Source organism: Thalassophryne amazonica, chromosome 23, assembly GCF_902500255.1.
Source record: "Thalassophryne amazonica chromosome 23, fThaAma1.1, whole genome shotgun sequence".
Taxonomy (NCBI): domain Eukaryota; kingdom Metazoa; phylum Chordata; class Actinopteri; order Batrachoidiformes; family Batrachoididae; genus Thalassophryne; species Thalassophryne amazonica.
Genome location: NC_047125.1, coordinates 10,168,967 through 10,188,117, shown reverse-complemented (window position 1 = coordinate 10,188,117; position 19,151 = coordinate 10,168,967).

The window sequence follows — 19,151 nt, the reverse complement described above, 5'->3', positions numbered from 1 at the left end:
CGTCTCATTTTCCTCAGGCTTTTAAAGAGAAAAGCATGTTCAACAGGTGCTGGCTTCATCCTTAAATAGGGGACACCTGATTCACACCTGTTTGTTCAACAAAATTGACAAACTCACTGACTGAATGCCACACTACTATTATTGTGAACACCCCTTTTCTACTTTTTTTTTTTTACTAATAGCCCAATTTCATAGCCTTAAGAGTGTGTATATCATGAATGTTTGGTCTTGTTGGATTTGTGAGAATCTACTGAATCTACTGGTACCTTGTTTCCCATGTAACAATAAGAAATATACTCAAAACCTGGATTAATCTTTTTAGTCACATAGCACTACTATTATTCTGAACACTACTGTATATATATCATCTCCCAACTATCCCGGATATCAGAGAACACTTCAGGTGTGACTGACACAGCCTCAAAAAGAATCAGCTCCTATTACTACTACTGTGCCACTGTTACTTGAAAAAATGAAGATGTCAAAAGTTCAAAGGACAAAGATAACAGAAAAGTATGACACCAACCTTTTAGCACACTTGCCTGTGATAATACTGCACAAACGTGTCTCTACTTTACTACTACTTACTACTACTACTACTACAAGCACAGTGCTCAATGACCTATGTCACTCCCCGTATGCCAAAGTATATGTGTGCCAAGTATGGCTCAATTCCAAGGTTCAGTTTGAACAAGAGAAGGTCATATACACACACATACAGTTGTCTCTTAGTATATATTTCGCTCTCAGACTGCAGGCTTACTTGTAGTTCCTAGGGTTTGCAAGAGTAGAATGGGAGGCAGAGCCTTCAGCTTTCAGGCTCCTCTCCTGTGGAACCAGCTCCCAATTCAGATCAGGGAGACAGACACCCTCTCTACTTTTAAGATTAGGCTTAAAACTTTCCTTTTTGCTAAAGCTTATAGTTAGGGCTGGATCGGGTGACCCTGAACCATCCCTTAGTTATGCTGCTATAGACATAGACTGCTGGGGGGTTCCCATGATGCACTGTTTCTTTCTCTTTTTGCTCTGTATGCACCACTCTGCATTTAATCATTAGTGATCGATCTCTGCTCCCCTCCACAGCATGTCTTTTTCCTGGTTCTCTCCCTCAGCCCCAACCAGTCCCAGCAGAAGACTGCCCCTCCCTGAGCCTGGTTCTGCTGGAGGTTCTTCCTGTTAAAAGGGAGTTTTTCCTTCCCACTGTAGCCAAGTGCTTGCTCACAGGGGGTCGTTTTGACCGTTGGGGTTTTACATAATTATTGTATGGCCTTGCCTTACAATATAAAGCACCTTGGGGCAACTGTTTGTTGTGATTTGGCGCTATATAAAAAAATTGATTGATTGATTGATTGATATAGATATGATATATGATATGACTGATTTGTGGATTGTCCTTTCTTTAATTTACCATTATTTAAATCATCACCATAAATTCTGCCAACGCATTTCAACTTTGAATTCATTTCGTCATAAAAAGTAGTTATTAGACACGTTTATGTAAAACATAAGAATAAAAATTACATACTCAACATACAGTATAATGGAAACAAAGTCCCAAAAACTAAAAAAGACATTAATAGAAAATAATACGGAAGAAAAATTTTCACACAACTTTGCTTCTCCCTTAGACACAAAAAGAAAGAGACTAAAATCCAAAAATATTTCACTAGGTTGAAACTAATAATTATTTTCATTATTAATTAATCTGTTTATGAGTTTCTGGACTGGCCAATTATCAAATTATCAAAAAACTGTGAAAAACATCGGTAACTTTGTCAAAGCCCAAAATGACGTTGTGAAATGTCTTTTGTCCACAGCCTTAAAAAAGAAAACAAAAACATTCAGTTTACTGTGGAGTAAAGAAACTACAAACTAACAAGAATTAAAAAAAAAACTATAAACAGTTAATCAACTAACAAAATAATTGCTGATAAATTTAATAATCAATGAGTAAACAATTAACTGATTAATTTCTAAAAATTTTTAATTGAATTATAACAGAAGATAAAATACTGTCCTGTACTACTGTAATATTATGTACGTTTAAAGGTTTAAGTGATTGTTGATAACCTATAATGCTGTAACTAATTGTTATGCAACCAACTACTTTGCAGAATTTTTTTAGCCTGAGCATGCCTCTGTGGACTCTGCAATCTCAGGATACGGGCTTAATTTGTGTGTAAGGGGTGAAGAAGTCATCAAATGGCTGCTTTGTATCAAGTGATATCAAAGAGTTCAAATCTCTTTAATCTTTTAAGGTTCGTCTTAAATCTTATTAATTTTCTATTGCTTATGATTCCCTTATGAATGAACTTAATGTTATTTATATTTGTTGGTTTCTTTGACTTTATCTTGGTGGTGGTGGTGGTGGTGTTCGAGTTGTAGCATTGTAGCAAAATACATTTTCTTTTGACCGTTGTGTATTTGATGTTTCACTATAGAGAGCAATTAAAAATGTTCTGAATGAACTATGAATTTGTTTAATCTTCTTTGCCTCCTTCATCTTTTTCTTTCTTGTTGTCTTCTTACGATGATGGTGTGTGAGGTTATTTACCTGAGTTGTGTGTTCTCTATGGTTGGACTGCATTTTGTTAATGTTCGGGATTGATCTCTCCACAAAAACTTGTTGAAATTCAGGTGTGATTTTTTTTTTTTTTTTTTTTTTTTTTACATACTTGGCATTCAAACACACAAAACTCTGCCCTCTTGGGATCATCAACAAAAAACAAATATTGTTTTTAATAAAGCTAATATTGTCCATATTGAATTAAGTGATCTGAGGTCTAGAACAGAAATGGTGCAGTTCAAAATTAGAAGTATTCCACCTCGCGTGGTGTGATGCTATCTTAGACTATAAGCATGCAATACTGGCAGCAAAGTGACCTATTACTTTGATTTGATTAACAAAAACAAGCATAACTCAAAGTTCTTGTTCGACACGGTGGCAACACTTATTCATGGACAACCACCTGTCGTTCGCTCACCTTTACAGCACAATATTTCTTTGATTACTTTGAGAAGAAAATAGAAGACATTAGGTTAAACATATCCAAACATACCTTAGCACAGCCACTACACCCTGCTATTGAGGTGGGCACCATTACTGAGGTATTACCTAGACTGACAGAATTTGATAGTATCTCACTTGGCGTGCTGACGAAACTCATAACATCTACAAAAAGCACAACCTGTTTATTTGATCCTATACCAACAAAACTGTTTAAGGACCTGTGGCTCACTCTTGGGCCAACTGTGCTGGAAATTATTAATCTCTCATTAACCTCTGGATCTGTTCCAAAATGTTTCAAATCTGTAGTGATAAAACCATTACTTAAAAAAAAAAATCTAATCTTGACCCTAATGTATTGAAAAACTATGGGCCAATATCAAATCTATAATTTTGCTCTAAAATTCTGGAAAAGGTGTTTCAGGGCAGCTCATGGACCACCTTACTGAGAATAATCTCTTGGAGCCACTGCAGTCTGCTTTTAGAAACTATTCCACAGAGATGGCTCTCACTAAAGTGGTGAATGATCTTCTGCTTGCAATGGATTCAGACACCACTATGGTTCTGGTGCTGTTAGATCTTAGTGCTGCGTTTGATACCATGGATCATCGTATTCTACTCGATAGGCTGGAAAATCATTTTGGGATTACTGGGAGTGCCCTTGCATGGTTGATATCATACCTGACCAGTCGTTCTCACTGTGTTTTGTACAATAACACTACCTCTAACCTTAGTGACATGAAATTTGGGATTCCATAGAGGTCCGTCTTAGGTCCGCTGCTTTTCTACCTTTATATGGCACCCCTTGGGCACATATAGGTAACTGCTAGTAATCTCATCCACATAAAATCCTTAGAATATTGCCTTGCATCAGTGAAAAGCTGGATGTCCAGCAATTTCCTGGTCATTTTTATCCTACGCTGTCCTTTGACCTCCACATTAGAGATATTACGAGGACAGCTTTCTTCCACCTGCAAAATATTGCAAAGATTCATCCCATCCTATCTATGGCTGATGCTGAGACCACTGAGTCATGCGTTTGTCTCTTTGAGATTGGACTACTGCAATGTTCTATTTAATGGTTTACCATAGTCCAGCATTAGAGGTCTTCAATTGATTCAAACGCTGCTGCCAGACTTTTGACAGGAAGCAGAAAGTTCGACCACATTACACCCATTTTGGCATCCCTTCACTGGCTTCCTGTCCCTGTGAGATCAAATTTTAAGGTTCTGCTACTAACCTATAAAATTGTTCATGGACTGGTACCTCCCTACTTAGCTGACCTAATTAAACCCTACGTACCGGCCCAGGCTTTGCGTTCTCAGGGTACAGGACTACTTTGTGTCCCCAGGGTGAATAAAAAGTCTGTGGGTCACAGAGCTTTCTCTTATCGTGCCCCTGTTCTGTGGAATGATCTCTCTGCGTCAATAAAACAGTCAGATTCTGCAGAGACTTTCAAGTCCAGACTTAAGACACACTTATTTTGAAAGATGGGTGTGGTGTCTACTTCTGCAACCCTCCCTCTTTGTAAATTGTTTTGTAAAATGTCTTGGGAGCATGGTCCAACCAGAGGGTCACCAATTTGAGTCTGGTCTGCTTGAAGTTTCTTACTCAAATCATCAGAGGGAGTTTTTCCTTACCACTGTCACCGGTGTGCTTGCTCTATGGGTTGGTAAGGTTAGACCCTACTTGTGTGAAGCCCCTTGAGGCAACTTTGTTGTGGTTTATAAATGAAAATAAACTGAAATTGAATTGAAATTGGCATAGAGACACAAGTAGGGGTGGAAAGCATTGCACACCTTTATGCCGCCTAGAAAATACGACACCGACCATGTGGTTTTGCTTTTCTTCAAGGTTTATGTCTCCTGTCACAGGTTCAAGGTGGAGTACTGCAGAGTACTTTTTGTCAAGTTGCAGCGACATTTTTTCCACCAGTGCAATTTGGATTAAATTAAATCTTCTGTGTACAAAAAAGGAAAAAATAAATAAATTCTCTGCTTTATTCCTCCTATTACAAACTGCGACTGCATTATGCCTATATTGATTTACAGATCCAAGAGTCTGACAATAAATTCTGATGTTCTTACACAGTGTAGAGTTTCCTTCCAGCTGAGCACAGAGTGATGCTGTATCACAATTTTTGGAGAATATGAGAAAGGTTTCTGGTGGGGTATAGTAAAAGATTCTGAAACAGGTAAACTGCAGCCACCATAAATTCCTCAACTGCCTTTCCAGGTCATGACTTCATGAAAGCCAGAGTGCTTTTTCACACTGCACATTCTTTGGTGCAAACAGCACCCAATCTCAGTGGAGTCAAAGGAAGTGTTTAACCCTGACTGGTCAGGAATCATGCATTATTATGGAATTCCTGATTTGTGTTTTGCAATAACAATGTCAAGCTTTGCAAAAAAAAAAAAAAAAACGGATTTCTTGGGATCCAATTTGTTTCTTTTGAGAACCCTAGTTTGTGCACACACTCAAAAAACTTGACTCACTGGACTGGATCTCCATCTAATAAATATATGTAGTCCCAACTAAATAAAATAAAATTATCTTGTAAGGATGTGCTTTTTTGAGTTGATATTTATTAGATGGAAATCTTGCACATAATTGAATTGAGTTCATCCAATGTGTCCTTCCTTGGCCATGCACCTGCTTTTTCAAGAACAGAGATGCAACAATGACCTCCTGAAACACAACCTCAAGAGCTGCTCCATCGACTGGAAGACCTGGGAAGAACAAGAAATGGACTGAGCAAATGCAAATTATTGGTTGAAATAAATGGATTTAAAAAAAAATGTAATAGTTTTGACTGTGTTCAGTCAGGTTTTAGAATTCATCATAGTACAGAAACAGCATTACTGAAGGTTACAAATGATCTTCTTATGGCCTCAGACAGTGGACTCATCTCTGTGCTTGTTCTGTTAGACCTCAGTGTTGCTTTTGATACTGTTGACCATAAAATTTTATTACAGAGATTAGAGCATGCCATAGGTATTAAAGGCACTGCGCTGCGGTGGTTTGAATCATATTTATCTAATAGATTACAATTTGTTCATGTAAATGGGGAATCTTCTTCACAGACTAAGGTTAATTATGGAGTTCCACAAGGTTCTGTGCTAGGACCAATTTTATTCACTTTATACATGCTTCCCTTAGGCAGTATTATTAGACGGCATTGCTTAAATTTTCATTGTTACGCAGATGATACCCAGCTTTATCTATCCATGAAGCCAGAGGACACACACCAATTAGCTAAACTGCAGGATTGTCTTACAGACATAAGGACATGGATGACCTCTAATTTCCTGCTTTTAAACTCAGATAAAACTGAAGTTATTGTACTTGGCCCCACAATCTTAGAACATGGTGTCTAACCAGATCCTTACTCTGGATGGCATTACCCTGACCTCTAGTAATACTGTGAGAAATCTTGGAGTCATTTTTGATTAGGATATGTCATTCAAAGCCCATATTAAACAAATATGTAAGACTGCTTTTTTGCATTTACGCAATATCTCTAAAATTAGAAAGGTCTTGTCTCAGAGTGATGCTGAAAAACTAATTCATGCATTTATTTCCTCTAGGCTGGACTATTGTAATTCATTATTATCAGGTTGTCCTAAAAGTTCCCTGAAAAGCCTTCAGTTAATTCAAAATGCTGCAGCTAGAGTACTGGCGAGGACTAGAAGGAGAGAGCATATCTCACCCATATTGGCCTCTCTTCATTGGCTTCCTGTTAATTCTAGAATAGAATTTAAAATTCTTCTTCTTACTTATAAGGTTTGAATAATCAGGTCCTCTTATCTTAGGGACCTCATAGTACCATATCACCCCAATAGAGCGCTTCGCTCTCAGACTGCAGGCTTACTTGTAGTTCCTAGGGTTTGTAAGAGTAGAATGGGAGGCAGAGCCTTCAGCTTTCAGGCTCCTCTCCTGTGGAACCAGCTCCCAATTCGGATCAGGGAGACAGACACCCTCTCTACTTTTAAGATTAGGCTTAAAACTTTCCTTTTTGCTAAAGCTTATAGTTAGGGCTGGATCAGGTGACCCTGAACCATCCCTTAGTTATGCTGCTATAGACTTAGACTGCTGGGGGGTTCCCATAATGCACTGAGTGTTTCTTTCTCTTTTTGCTCTGTATGCACCACTCTGCATTTAATCATTAGTGATTGATCTCTGCTCCCCTCCACAGCATGTCTTTTTCCTGGTTCTCTCCCTCAGCCCCAACCAGTCCCAGCAGAAGACTGCCCCTCCCTGAGCCTGGTTCTGCTGGAGGTTTCTTCCTGTTAAAAGGGAGTTTTTCCTTCCCACTGTCGCCAAGTGCTTGCTCACAGGGGGTCGTTTTGACCATTGGAGTTTTTACGTAATTATTGTATGCGCAACTGTTTGTTGTGATTTGGCGCTATATAAATAAAATTGAATTGAATTGAACTGTGTTGAATGCTTGTGGTTAAAAGTTAAAGTTGCTCCAATTTTGCTAAAATGTGATGCAAATTATTGGTTGAGCTAATAGGATTTTAAAACAGCACAGAGAACAAAGTAATTTGGAGTAATGAGACCACAATTGAACTTTTTGGCCACAACCATAAATGTTACATTTGGAGAGGAGTCAACAAGGCCTTTGATGAAAGTTACACCACTGATGTTTTGGTGATGTGTGAGCTACAAAGGCACAGGTAACTTGGTCAAAATTGATGGCACGATGAATGCAGCATGTTATCAGAAAACACTGGAGGAAAATCTGTACTCATCAACCTGGAAGCTGCCCAATGGGTGTACTTGGACATTTTAACATGACAATGATCCAAAACACAAGGCCAAGTGGATCTGTCATTGTCTACAACAGGAAAAAAAAAGTAGGTTCTGGAGGGGCCATCTCAGTCTCCTGACCTCAATGTCATTGCGCCACTCTGGGGAGATCTCAAACATACAGTAAAGGAAAGACAGCCCAGGAATTTACAGGAACTGGAGGCTTTTTGCCAAGAATGTACAAAATGAAACTGACCTTTATCACCATTTTTGCTGTTTTTACTCCATAACTCCAGAACATTCAGTCATAGATAGTCCAAACTATACCTTTTAGGAATTGTTATGATCAGACAAATAATGTGGCATAGTTTCAACATGATTGGAGCATTTTTAAATTTTGACCCTTGTAGCTCATTTAGAGGTCACCTCCAGGGTGGCCCTATATCTGAAAATAAACATTAGTTAATTTAGAATATTTGTGCCAAATTTGATGCTTTTATCATAAAATGCACAATTGTTATGGAAATTTTAGTTAAGCTGCTCCACTATCACTGATTCCAAAACCCACAAACTTTAATATTTGTGTCACAAGGCAAATCACTGTTCAAAGTGTTAGGAAAAACTGAATGAGCCAAATGCTTCAGAAAATGATTCTCTGTGTCAAAAACATGACAAAAACAGTTCCTTCAACAAATGATACAGTGTTCTCAAACACTAGGATGGTAACTTGCCTCCCAAAAATGTACCACAGTTACGTCGCTGACACTAAGCCCTCTCTGCTGAGGAAAAGAAAGTTAACTGTCTTACTGAATCTGACAGAAGTGAAGCTTCTTTGTTTGTTTCCTCACTTAAGGTCAGCTTATAACTCGGATAATTCTCTTTTACTGGCTGCATATTAATCACGCTAAACAGAGTTAAGAAAAAAGTTCATAACAGAAAGCAGAAAGTTAAACCATCCAAGCGTTACCCACGTTCTAATGTGACGAAAGTAACGATGCATTCATATGGAACATAACTGGCTGTTCTGGCCATGTAGGCGGAATAAAATACCCAAATATGGGTCAAGGTCAGTCAACAAACTGCACTGTTTCATGATTGTTTCATGAAGCCAACGCTGTTGTGTAGTGTGCACGGCTGCAAAAATGAGCACGTGAGTAGGGGGAGTGGGTGTTGGCAGGGGTTGGGTGTGAATCGGGCGACTTTTTCTCTTTTTCACATTGTGTCTGTGTGACACTCATACAGGCGACGGTGTGGAAGCGGCACTTAGACAAATCACATGTGTTAATGAAAACAGTGGGGCGCCTTCTGTCACAACACAGAGCAATTCTGCCATCTACTGGCCAGAGTCAGGACATGTTTTATTCAGAGTTGTTAAAAATGATTTACTTACTGTATGCCATTGGTTGTTTTATTTCATAATGGTACAGAAATTAGAGGTCTTCAATAGAGTGCATCCACCAAAGTTTAAATCTTTCTAGTTCCTATATTTGTTGTATGCTACTGTTGCTACTATACACAGTATCAAGGGTTCAGATGCAAAAATCAATCCATATTTTTTGATGGAGAAAAATCTAGTTTAAAATGGGAATTTAAAGGAAAACACATTAGAAAATGCACAGGTTTCCAAAATAAAATGAAAATGGCACATTCAAATCTATCTATCTATATATATCTCTATCTCTCTCTCTCTCTATATATATATATATGTATATACACACACACAAGGTTGGGTAGGATTACTTTGAAATGTAATCCAAATGTATGTACATACATGTAATCCATATGTATTCTTTCAAAGTAATCCTACCCAACCTTATATATATAGAGAGAGAGATGAATGTTTTGAGATTTATATATATAGAGAGAGAGATGAATGTTTTGAGATTTATACATATATATAGAGAGAGAGAGAGAGAGAAAGAGACGTTGGAGAGGTGTTCTCTTCACGGATGATGCGAAGGAGATGTGTTGCACTGCATGAGGCAAATGGTGGTCACACCAGATACTGACTGGTATCCCCCCCCCCCCCCCCCCAATAAAACAAAACTGCACCTTTCAGAGTGGCCTTTTATTGAGGGCAGTCTAAGGCACACCTGTGCACTAATCATGGTGTCTAATCAGCATCTTGATATGGCACACCGGTGAGGTGGGATGGATTATCTCAGCAAAGGAGAAGTGCTCACTATCACAGATTTAGACTGGTTTGTGAACAATACTTGAGGGAAATGGTGATATTGTGTATGTGGAAAAAGTTTTAGATCTTTGAGTTCATCTCATACAAAATGGGAGCAAAACCAAAAGTGTTGCGTTTATATTTTTGTTGAGTATATATATATATAGAGAGAGAGAGAGAGAGATTTGAGATTTAAAACACCTTTATTCACAACAGGTGAAGTACATCATTTACATTGCTGACATGGGCTTCTGTGTTTTTTTGTTCCCCCCCCCAGGCATCAGAAATGAAGCACCAAGCTCCCAGTCCGTACAGATGAAAGAACATCATTCCTACACCACATTGTCCGAAAGGTGTCCATGTTATCAGTCAGAGCATAAAACTGGAATTCCACCCTAATCCGGGCCGCCAAAAGTCCCTTCAGCATAAGCTCAGGGTCCACCGACCCCAGAGCCAAAACACAGTTTTTCCGAGTCTTCCAGATGGCCAGCTTGGCAAGTCCACAAAGCAGGTTAATCAACACATGCAAATCCCTGGAGTGTGCGCAATATTTCGGACAAAAAATAAACAATTCCATAGTGAACGGCAACCCCAACCCGCGAAACCACCTCCCCAGCAACCCAAACAGCCCTCCCAAGCGATTACACTGCGCAAAAACATGGTAAATAGTTTCCCTGAGCGGACAGAATGGACAAACCCCATCCACCCCTGGATCCAGGTGTGCCAGATACCCGTTCGTAGCCAAAAGCCCATGCACAATCCTCCACTGAAGATCCCCTGTACGTTTGTCGACCGGGGGTTTGTACAGGCTACGCCAGCACCCCACAGGAGACATGGCGGCACCAAAAAAACCCTGACCACTTTGACGCCGCCAACCCTGCCAACGAGCGTAAGTGTGACACCTTAACGCAGGCAAAGTAGAGTGCCCTTTTACCAATACCCTCAAACTCTCCCAAAACAGGTGACCTGAAAGATAGGAGAGCCCCCTGCTCCTCCTGCCACCCCCCCCACCGAGGGCGAGACAGTTAGAGAGGGGAACACGTATTCACAGTCATCATCCCACTGGTCAGACAGAACACGAGTCTCAGCAAACGCTCTGTGGGGCCCCGGCAGGGAAGCACAGACCTCCTCCACCACCCTAAGCAGCATCCTGGAGGACCGAACTCCCGACGCCTCCCTCAGCCTCCCAACAGACGTGCGCAGCAGATGACCCAGTTTGGTGCACCCCGCCGCCCTCAGGCGGGACCGCAGAGTGGCAGATGACAAAGCAGGAGAACAAACAAAGTCATTGAAGAAGAGGGGTTCCTCAAACAGCCACATCCCTGGTGTACCGACAGCGTCCCTGCACACGGAGAGGACCCGCCATGCTTGGAGAACAGACTGGTAAAAAACTGAGGTACGCGTCCCACCGACGTCCCACTGACGTAGGAGCAACAGATGTTTGTCATATCCCAAAGCAGCCTCCCTTCTCAGCAGGACACGGGCAGTATCCTGCCAGCTCAAACCCGAGCCATACAACAGTCTCTGAGCGGCCCGCAACCTGAAGGCCGACACCCGAGCAGCAATGTCCACCAACCCTTGACCTCCTTTGTGAAGAGGCATATACAGCACGGGAGCCCTGATCCAGTGATGACCCGACCAGAAAAAATCCACCAACATCCGCTGCAGCTGCTCAATAAGGCCGTGTGGTGGAGGGAGAACAGACAGTCTGTGCCACAGCGCCGATGCGGCTAAGTTATTAGCGACCAGAACCCGCCCCCTGTAAGACAACTGGGGCAGCAACCATTGCCATTTGGACAGTCTGGCACACACCTTCTCCGCCATGCCCTCCCAATTCTTCTGACAATACCCTTCCGTTCCCAGAAACACACCCAGCACCTTCAACCCCTCCACTCCCCACCGCAAACCATGCGGCAGACAGGGAGCAGCAGCGTCCCGCCACCTCCCCATCAGAACAGCCTCACTCTTCCCCCAATTCACCCTAGCAGCGGTCCCCGTCTCATAAAGCCGTAAACTATCCAATAACTCATCAACATCCGCCTGATTCTTAACAAAAACTGTGATGTCATCTGCATATGCAGAGAGCACCAGAGGAGCACCTTGGTGAAGGCCCGGCAAAACAAGGCCAGACAGCCAGGCCCTGAGGCACACAAAAGCGGTTCAATAACTATAGAATACAGTTGACCCGAAATGGGGCAGCCCTGTCGTATACCCCGTGTCACGGGGACAGGGCAGGTCAGCCCTCCCCCCACCTTAACCAAAACTGAAGCCCCGTGGTACAGTACCTTAACAAAAGAAATAAACCCATCACCAAAATCAAACGCCCTCAAAGTAGAGAACAAGAAACTGTGGTGAACCCGATCAAACGCCTTTTCTTGATCAATCAATCAATTCAATTTTTTTTTTTATATAGCGCCAAATCACAACAAACAGTTTGATCCAGTGACAAACCCACAATCCAAGACCCCCATAGTACACAAATCAAACATATCCCTCATCAAAAAAAGATTGTCCAAAATAGTTCTATCAGGCACACAATAAGACTGATCCTTGTGAATGATCAAATCCAAAACAGTCTTTAACCTGTTCGCCAACACCTTAGAGAAAAGTTTGTAATCCACACAAAGAAGTGCGACTGCCCTCCAATTCTGCAACAAAGCGAGATCCCCTTTCTTAGGCAAAAGGGACAGAACAGCACGGCAACACGACGTGGGCAGACACCCAGTCTGCGATGCTCTCCTGCAACATTTCCAAAATATCCACCCCAAGAACACCCCAGAAATGTCTATAGAAGTCCACCGGAAGGCCATCGATGCCCGGAGCTTTCCCAGGTGCCATCTGGCGTACCGCCACCGTCAGTTCCTCCAGCGTGATGGGGGAGTCCAGGGCCTCTTGCTCCGAGGCCACCAGCTGGGGGAGATCCTGTAGAAGACCAGCCGCACAGGCCTCGTCGCAGTCAGCAGCACCATAAAGACCCGAATAGAAGTCCCTCGTGTGTCTCCGCATCTCCGCCGAGTCACTCGTCACCCATCCATCAGGAAGGCGAAGACAGGTCATCGCCTGCTGATGAGCTGTGGTCTTCTCCAGGTTGAAGAAGAAAGAGCTAGGCGCATCCATGTCCCTAATGTTTGCAAAACGTGCCCTCACCATCGCCCCTTTCACCCTCTCATGCAACAGTGCGCCCAGCGCCGCCTTCTTCCCTTGCAACAGACTATGCCGATCAGGAGCCCCCCCCCCCCCCCCCCCCCCCCCGCGTGCAGATCAGCTTGAATATTCATAATATCCCTCTCCAACGTTGCCATAGCTACCTTAACCTTAGCCGTGGAATAAGAAGCATACTGTTGAAACAAGACCCGAACCTGGGTCTTGCCAGCCTCCCACCACTGACACACCGTCCGGAACATCCCCTTCCGTCCCCTCCAAAAATCCCAAAAGTTCTCAATTAACCCACAAAATGCCCTGTCAAGCAAAAGTTTAGTATTGAATTTCCAGTAAGTAGTAACTCGCGCAGTGTGTGAGTGGAACAATTCCATAGTGACAAGATGGTGATCCGAAAAACCAACCGGCTGGATACAACTCCTGCACAATCTATTCCGAAACGAGTGTGATATATAAATCCGGTCAAGCCTAGCTGCCACCCCAAGCCTAGACACCACCCCATCCGAAACCCGAACCCACGTGTACTGTCTGTCTTGAGGATATACAACCCTCCATGTGTCCAATAAACCCATCTCCCGTAAACACCCCACCAGTGTGGAAGCCGACCGCAAATGCGGCTCCTCACCCACTCGGTCCAGGGACATATCCACCGTACAGTTGAAATCGCCCCCCAGCACCAAACAGTCACCAGGCGCCTGCTGACCCAAGACGTCGCGCACTTGCGTAAACAGTCCCACTCGCTCCGAGCCCTCATTGTGTGCATAAACATTTAAGAACACCATGGTCAACCCCCCAACCCGAGCCCTGACCAGCAGAACCCGCCCCTGAACGACCTCAGTAGTAGACAAAACAGCAGCATCGAGTCGAGGTGAAAACAAAACCGCCACTCCAGCACTAAAGTTAGAGCCATGACTCTGATACAACGGTCCCCTCCACCACCGAGCCCAGTCCACCTCATTACCAACATCAGAGTGAGTCTCCTGCAGAAACAGCACCTGTAACCCCTGCCGCTCAAACAACTCAGAGACCAACGGCCTCCTCCGGCCGTCCCTGCCACCATTCATATTCAAGGAGCCCACCTTCAGATACTGCATGGGGACTGAGTAAAAAAAGAACAAAAAGAAAAACAGATAGAAAAGAGAGAACACCCAGTGAAACACAGTCATACTCTATCTGGTGGATTTACGACCCCTACGACTGCGCCCCCGCTTGGGCAAGGGGTCCTTCCCCAAAGCCGTAATATATTTCCTGAGTCTATACGTTTCTTCTCATCCAACAAGTCCACACCAACAAGCCTCCTCAATACCTTAACAGACTTCACAAATTTCTCCGTATCAGGAAAATAATCCGCAATCACTGATTTACCAAATGATTCATCCAGAAAACTGTTAATGTCCTGCAACGTGTACAGATCGCTGCTGTGGAAAACAGAACCGGCGGTAGACATGCTAGAATCCGAATCATAATCCTGGTCATCATCAGTCAGACTTTGGCTCAGCAAGGGCTGTGGGTCCCCGAGAGCCGGTACCACCTCTCCAACCATGCCACCCTGTCCAACAGTAACCGAGGACCCAACCGCAGCAGAACCAACAGCGTCGGCCACAGAGGGAGGAACAGAAACTCCAACGACATCACCCACACAACCCTCAATCACCGCAGCATCAGCCACCCCAGAATGTTCAGTTAGCAGCGGCTCAGTAGACATAACAGTATCAGGCACTAAGCTGCCCTGCTGCGGAGGGACAACCTCCACCTGCCCACTGGGCCCCGCCCCTAAAGCAGACGAGAAAGAGAGAGAGAGCGAGAGATGAATGTTTTGAGATTTATATTATATATATAGAGAGAGAGAGAGAGAGATAGATAGATGAATGTTTTGAGATTTATATATATATAGAGAGAGAGAGAGACAGAGAGAGAGATGAATGTTTTGAGATTTATATATATATATAGAGAGAGAGAGACAGAGAGAGAGATGAATGTTTTGAGATATATATATATATAGAGAGAGAGAGAGAGAGAGAGAGTGAGAGAGAGAGAGAGATATGAATGTTTTGAGATTTATATATATAGAGAGAGAGAGAGATATGAATGTTTTGAGATTTATATATATATAGAGAGAGAGAGATATGAATGTTTTGAGATTTATATATATATAGAGAGAGAGAGAGAGAGATGAATGTTTTGAGATTTATATATATATATATATAGAGAGAGAGAGAGAGAGAGAGATGAATGTTTTGAGATTTATATATATATATAGAGAGAGAGAGAGAGAGAGAGATTAATGTTTTGAGATTTATATATATATATATAGAGAGAGAGAGAGAGAGATGAATGTTTTGAGATTTTTATATATAGAAAAGGTAATCTATGTATGTATGTGGCACGGTTTGTGTTTGGGGTGAACTGCAACAGTAATAAAGAAATCAACACCAATCTTGGTATGGTCAATCAATCAATCAATCAGTTTTTATATATAGCGCCAAATCACAACAAACAGTTGCCCCAAGGCGCTTTATATTGTAAGGCAAGGCCATACAATAATTATGTAAAACCCCAACGGTCAAAACGACCCCCTGTGAGCAAGCACTTGGCTACAGTGGGAAGGAAAAACTCCCTTTTAACAGGAAGAAACCTCCAGCAGAACCAGGCTCAGGGAGGGGCAGTCTTCTGCTGGGACTGGTTGGGGCTGAGGGAGAGAACCAGGAAAAAGACATGCTGTGGAGGGGAGCAGAGATCGATCACTAATGATTAAATGCAGAGTGGTGCATACAGAGCAAAAAGAGAAAGAAACAGTGCATCATGGGAACCCCCCAGCAGTCTACGTCTATAGCAGCATAACTAAGGGATGGTTCAGGGTCACCTGATCCAGCCCTAACTATAAGCTTTAGCAAAAAGGAAAGTTTTAAGCCTAATCTTAAAAGTAGAGAGGGTGTCTGTCTCCCTGATCTGAATTGGGAGCTGGTTCCACAGGAGAGGAGCCTGAAAGCTGAAGGCTCTGCCTCCCATTCTACTCTTACAAACCCTAGGAACTACAAGTAAGCCTGCAGTCTGAGAGCGAAGCGCTCTATTGGGGTGATATGGTACTACGAGGTCCCTAAGATAAGATGGGACCTGATTATTCAAAACCTTATAAGTAAGAAGAAGACTTTTAAATTCTATTCTAGAATTAACAGGAAGCCAATGAAGAGAGGCCAATATGGGTGAGATATGCTCTCTCCTTCTAGTCCCCGTCAGTACTCTAGCTGCAGCATTTTGAATTAACTGAAGGCTTTTTAGGGAACTTTTAGGACAACCTGATAATAATGAATTACAATAGTCCAGCCTAGAGGAAATAAATGCATGAATTAGTTTTTCAGCATCACTCTGAGACAAGACCTTTCTGATTTTAGAGATATTGCGTAAATGCAAAAAAGCAGTCCTACATATTTGTTTAATATGCGCTTTGAATGACATATCCTGATCAAAAATGACAGGAAATTAGAGGTCATCCATGTCTTTATGTCTGTAAGACAATCCTGCAGTTTAGCTAATTGGTGTGTGTCCTCTGGCTTCATGGATAGATAAAGCTGGGTATCATCTGCGTAACAATGAAAATTTAAGCAATACCGTCTAATAATACTGCCTAAGGGAAGCATGTATAAAGTGAATAAAACTGGTCCTAGCACAGAACCTTGTGGAACTCCATAATTAACTTTAGTCTGTGAAGAACATTCCCCATTTACATGAACAAATTGTAATCTATTAGACAAATATGATTCAAACCACCGCAGCGCAGTGCCTTTAATACCTATGGCATGCTCTAATCTCTGTAATAAAATTTTATGGTCAACAGTATCAAAAGCAGCACTGAGGTCTAACAGAACAAGCACAGAGATGAGTCCACTGTCTGAGGCCATAAGAAGATCATTTGTAACCTTCACTAATGCTGTTTCTGTACTATGATGAATTCTAAAACCTGACTGAAACTCTTTAAATAGACCATTCCTCTGCAGATGATCAGTTAGCTGTTTTACAACTACCCTTTCAAGAATTTTTGAGAGAAAAGGAAGGTTGGAGATTGGCCTATAATTAGCTAAGATAGCTGGGTCAAGTGATGGCTTTTTAAGTAATGGTTTAATTACTGCCACCTTAAAAGCCTGTGGTACATAGCCAACTAACAAAGATAGATTGATCATATTTAAGATCGAAGCATTAAATAATGGTAGGGCTTCCTTGAGCAGCCTGGTAGGAATGGGGTCTAATAAACATGTTGATGGTTTGGATGAAGTAACTAATGAAAATAACTCAGACAGAACAATCGGAGAGAAAGACTCTAACCAAATACCGGCATCACTGAAAGCAGCCAAAGATAACGTTACGTCTTTGGGATGGTTATGAGTAATTTTTTCTCTAATAGTTAAAATTTTGTTAGCAAAGAAAGTCATGAAGTCATTACTAGTTAAAGTTAATGGAATACCCAGCTCAATAGAGCTCTGACTCTTTGTCAGCCTGGCTACAGTGCTGAAAAGAAACCTGGGGTTGTTCTTATTTTCTTCAATTAGTGATGAGTAGAAAGATGTCCTAGCTTTACGGAGGGCTTTTTTATAGAGCAACAGACTCTTTTTCCAGGCTAAGTGAAGATCTTCTAAGTTAGTGAGACGCCATTTCCTCTCCAACTTACGGGTTATCTGCTTTAAGCTACGAGTTTGTGAGTTATACCACGGAGTGAGACACTTCTGATTTAAAGCTCTCTTTTTTAGAGGAGCTACAGCATCCAAAGTTGTCTTCAATGAGGATGTAAAACTATTGACGAGATACTCTATCTCACTTACAGAGTTTAGGTAGCTACTCTGCACTGTGTTGGTATATGGCATTAGAGAACATAAAGAAGGAATCATATCCTTAAACCTAGTTACAGCGCTTTCTGAAAGACTTCTAGTGTAATGAAACTTATTCCCCACTGCTGGGTAGTCCATCAGAGTAAATGTAAATGTTATTAAGAAATGATCAGACAGAAGGGAGTTTTCAGGGAATACTGTTAAGTCTTCTATTTCCATACCATAAGTCAGAACAAGAGCTAAGATATGATTAAAGTGGTGGGTGGACTCATTTACCTTTTGAGCAAAGCCAATAGAGTCTAATAATAGATTAAATGCAGTGTTGAGGCTGTCATTCTCAGCATCTGTGTGGATGTTAAAATCGCCCACTATAATTATCTTATCTGAGCTAAGCACTAAGTCAGACAAAAGGTCTGAAAATTCACAGAGAAACTCACAGTAACGACCAGGTGGACGATAGATAATAACAAATAAAACTGTTTTTTTGGGACTTCCAATTTGGATGGACAAGACTGAGTCAAGCTTTCAAATGAATTAAAGCTCTGTCTGGGTTTTTGATTAATTAATAAGCTGGAATGGAAGATTGCTGCTAATCCTCCGCCCCGGCCCGTGCTACGAGCATTCTGACAGTTAGTGTGACTCGGGGGTGTTGACTCATTTAAACTAACATATTCATCCTGCTGTAACCAGGTTTCTGTAAGGCAGAATAAATCAATATGTTGATCAATTATTATATCATTTACCAACAGGGACTTAGAAGAGAGAGACCTAATGTTTAATAGACAACATTTAACTATTTTAGTCTGTGGTGCAGTTGAAGGTGCTATATTATTTTTTCTTTTTGAATTTTTATGCTTAAATAGATTTTGCTGGTTATTGGTAGTCTGGGAGCAGGCACCGTCTCTACGGGGATGGGGTAATGAGGGGATGGCAGGGGGAGAGAAGCTGCAGAGAAGTGTGTAAGACTACAACTCTGCTTCCTGGTCCCAACCCTGGATAGTCACGGTTTGGAGGATTTAAGAAAATTGGCCAGATTTCTAGAAATGAGAGCTGCTCCATCCAAAGTGGGATGGATGCCGTCTCTCCTAACAAGACCAGGTTTTCCCCAGAAGCTTTGCCAATTATCTATGAAGCCCACCTCATTTTTTGGACACCACTCAGACAGCCAGCAATTCAAGGAGAACATGCGGCTAAACATGTCACTCCCGGTCTGATTGGGGAGGGGCCCAGAGAAAACTAC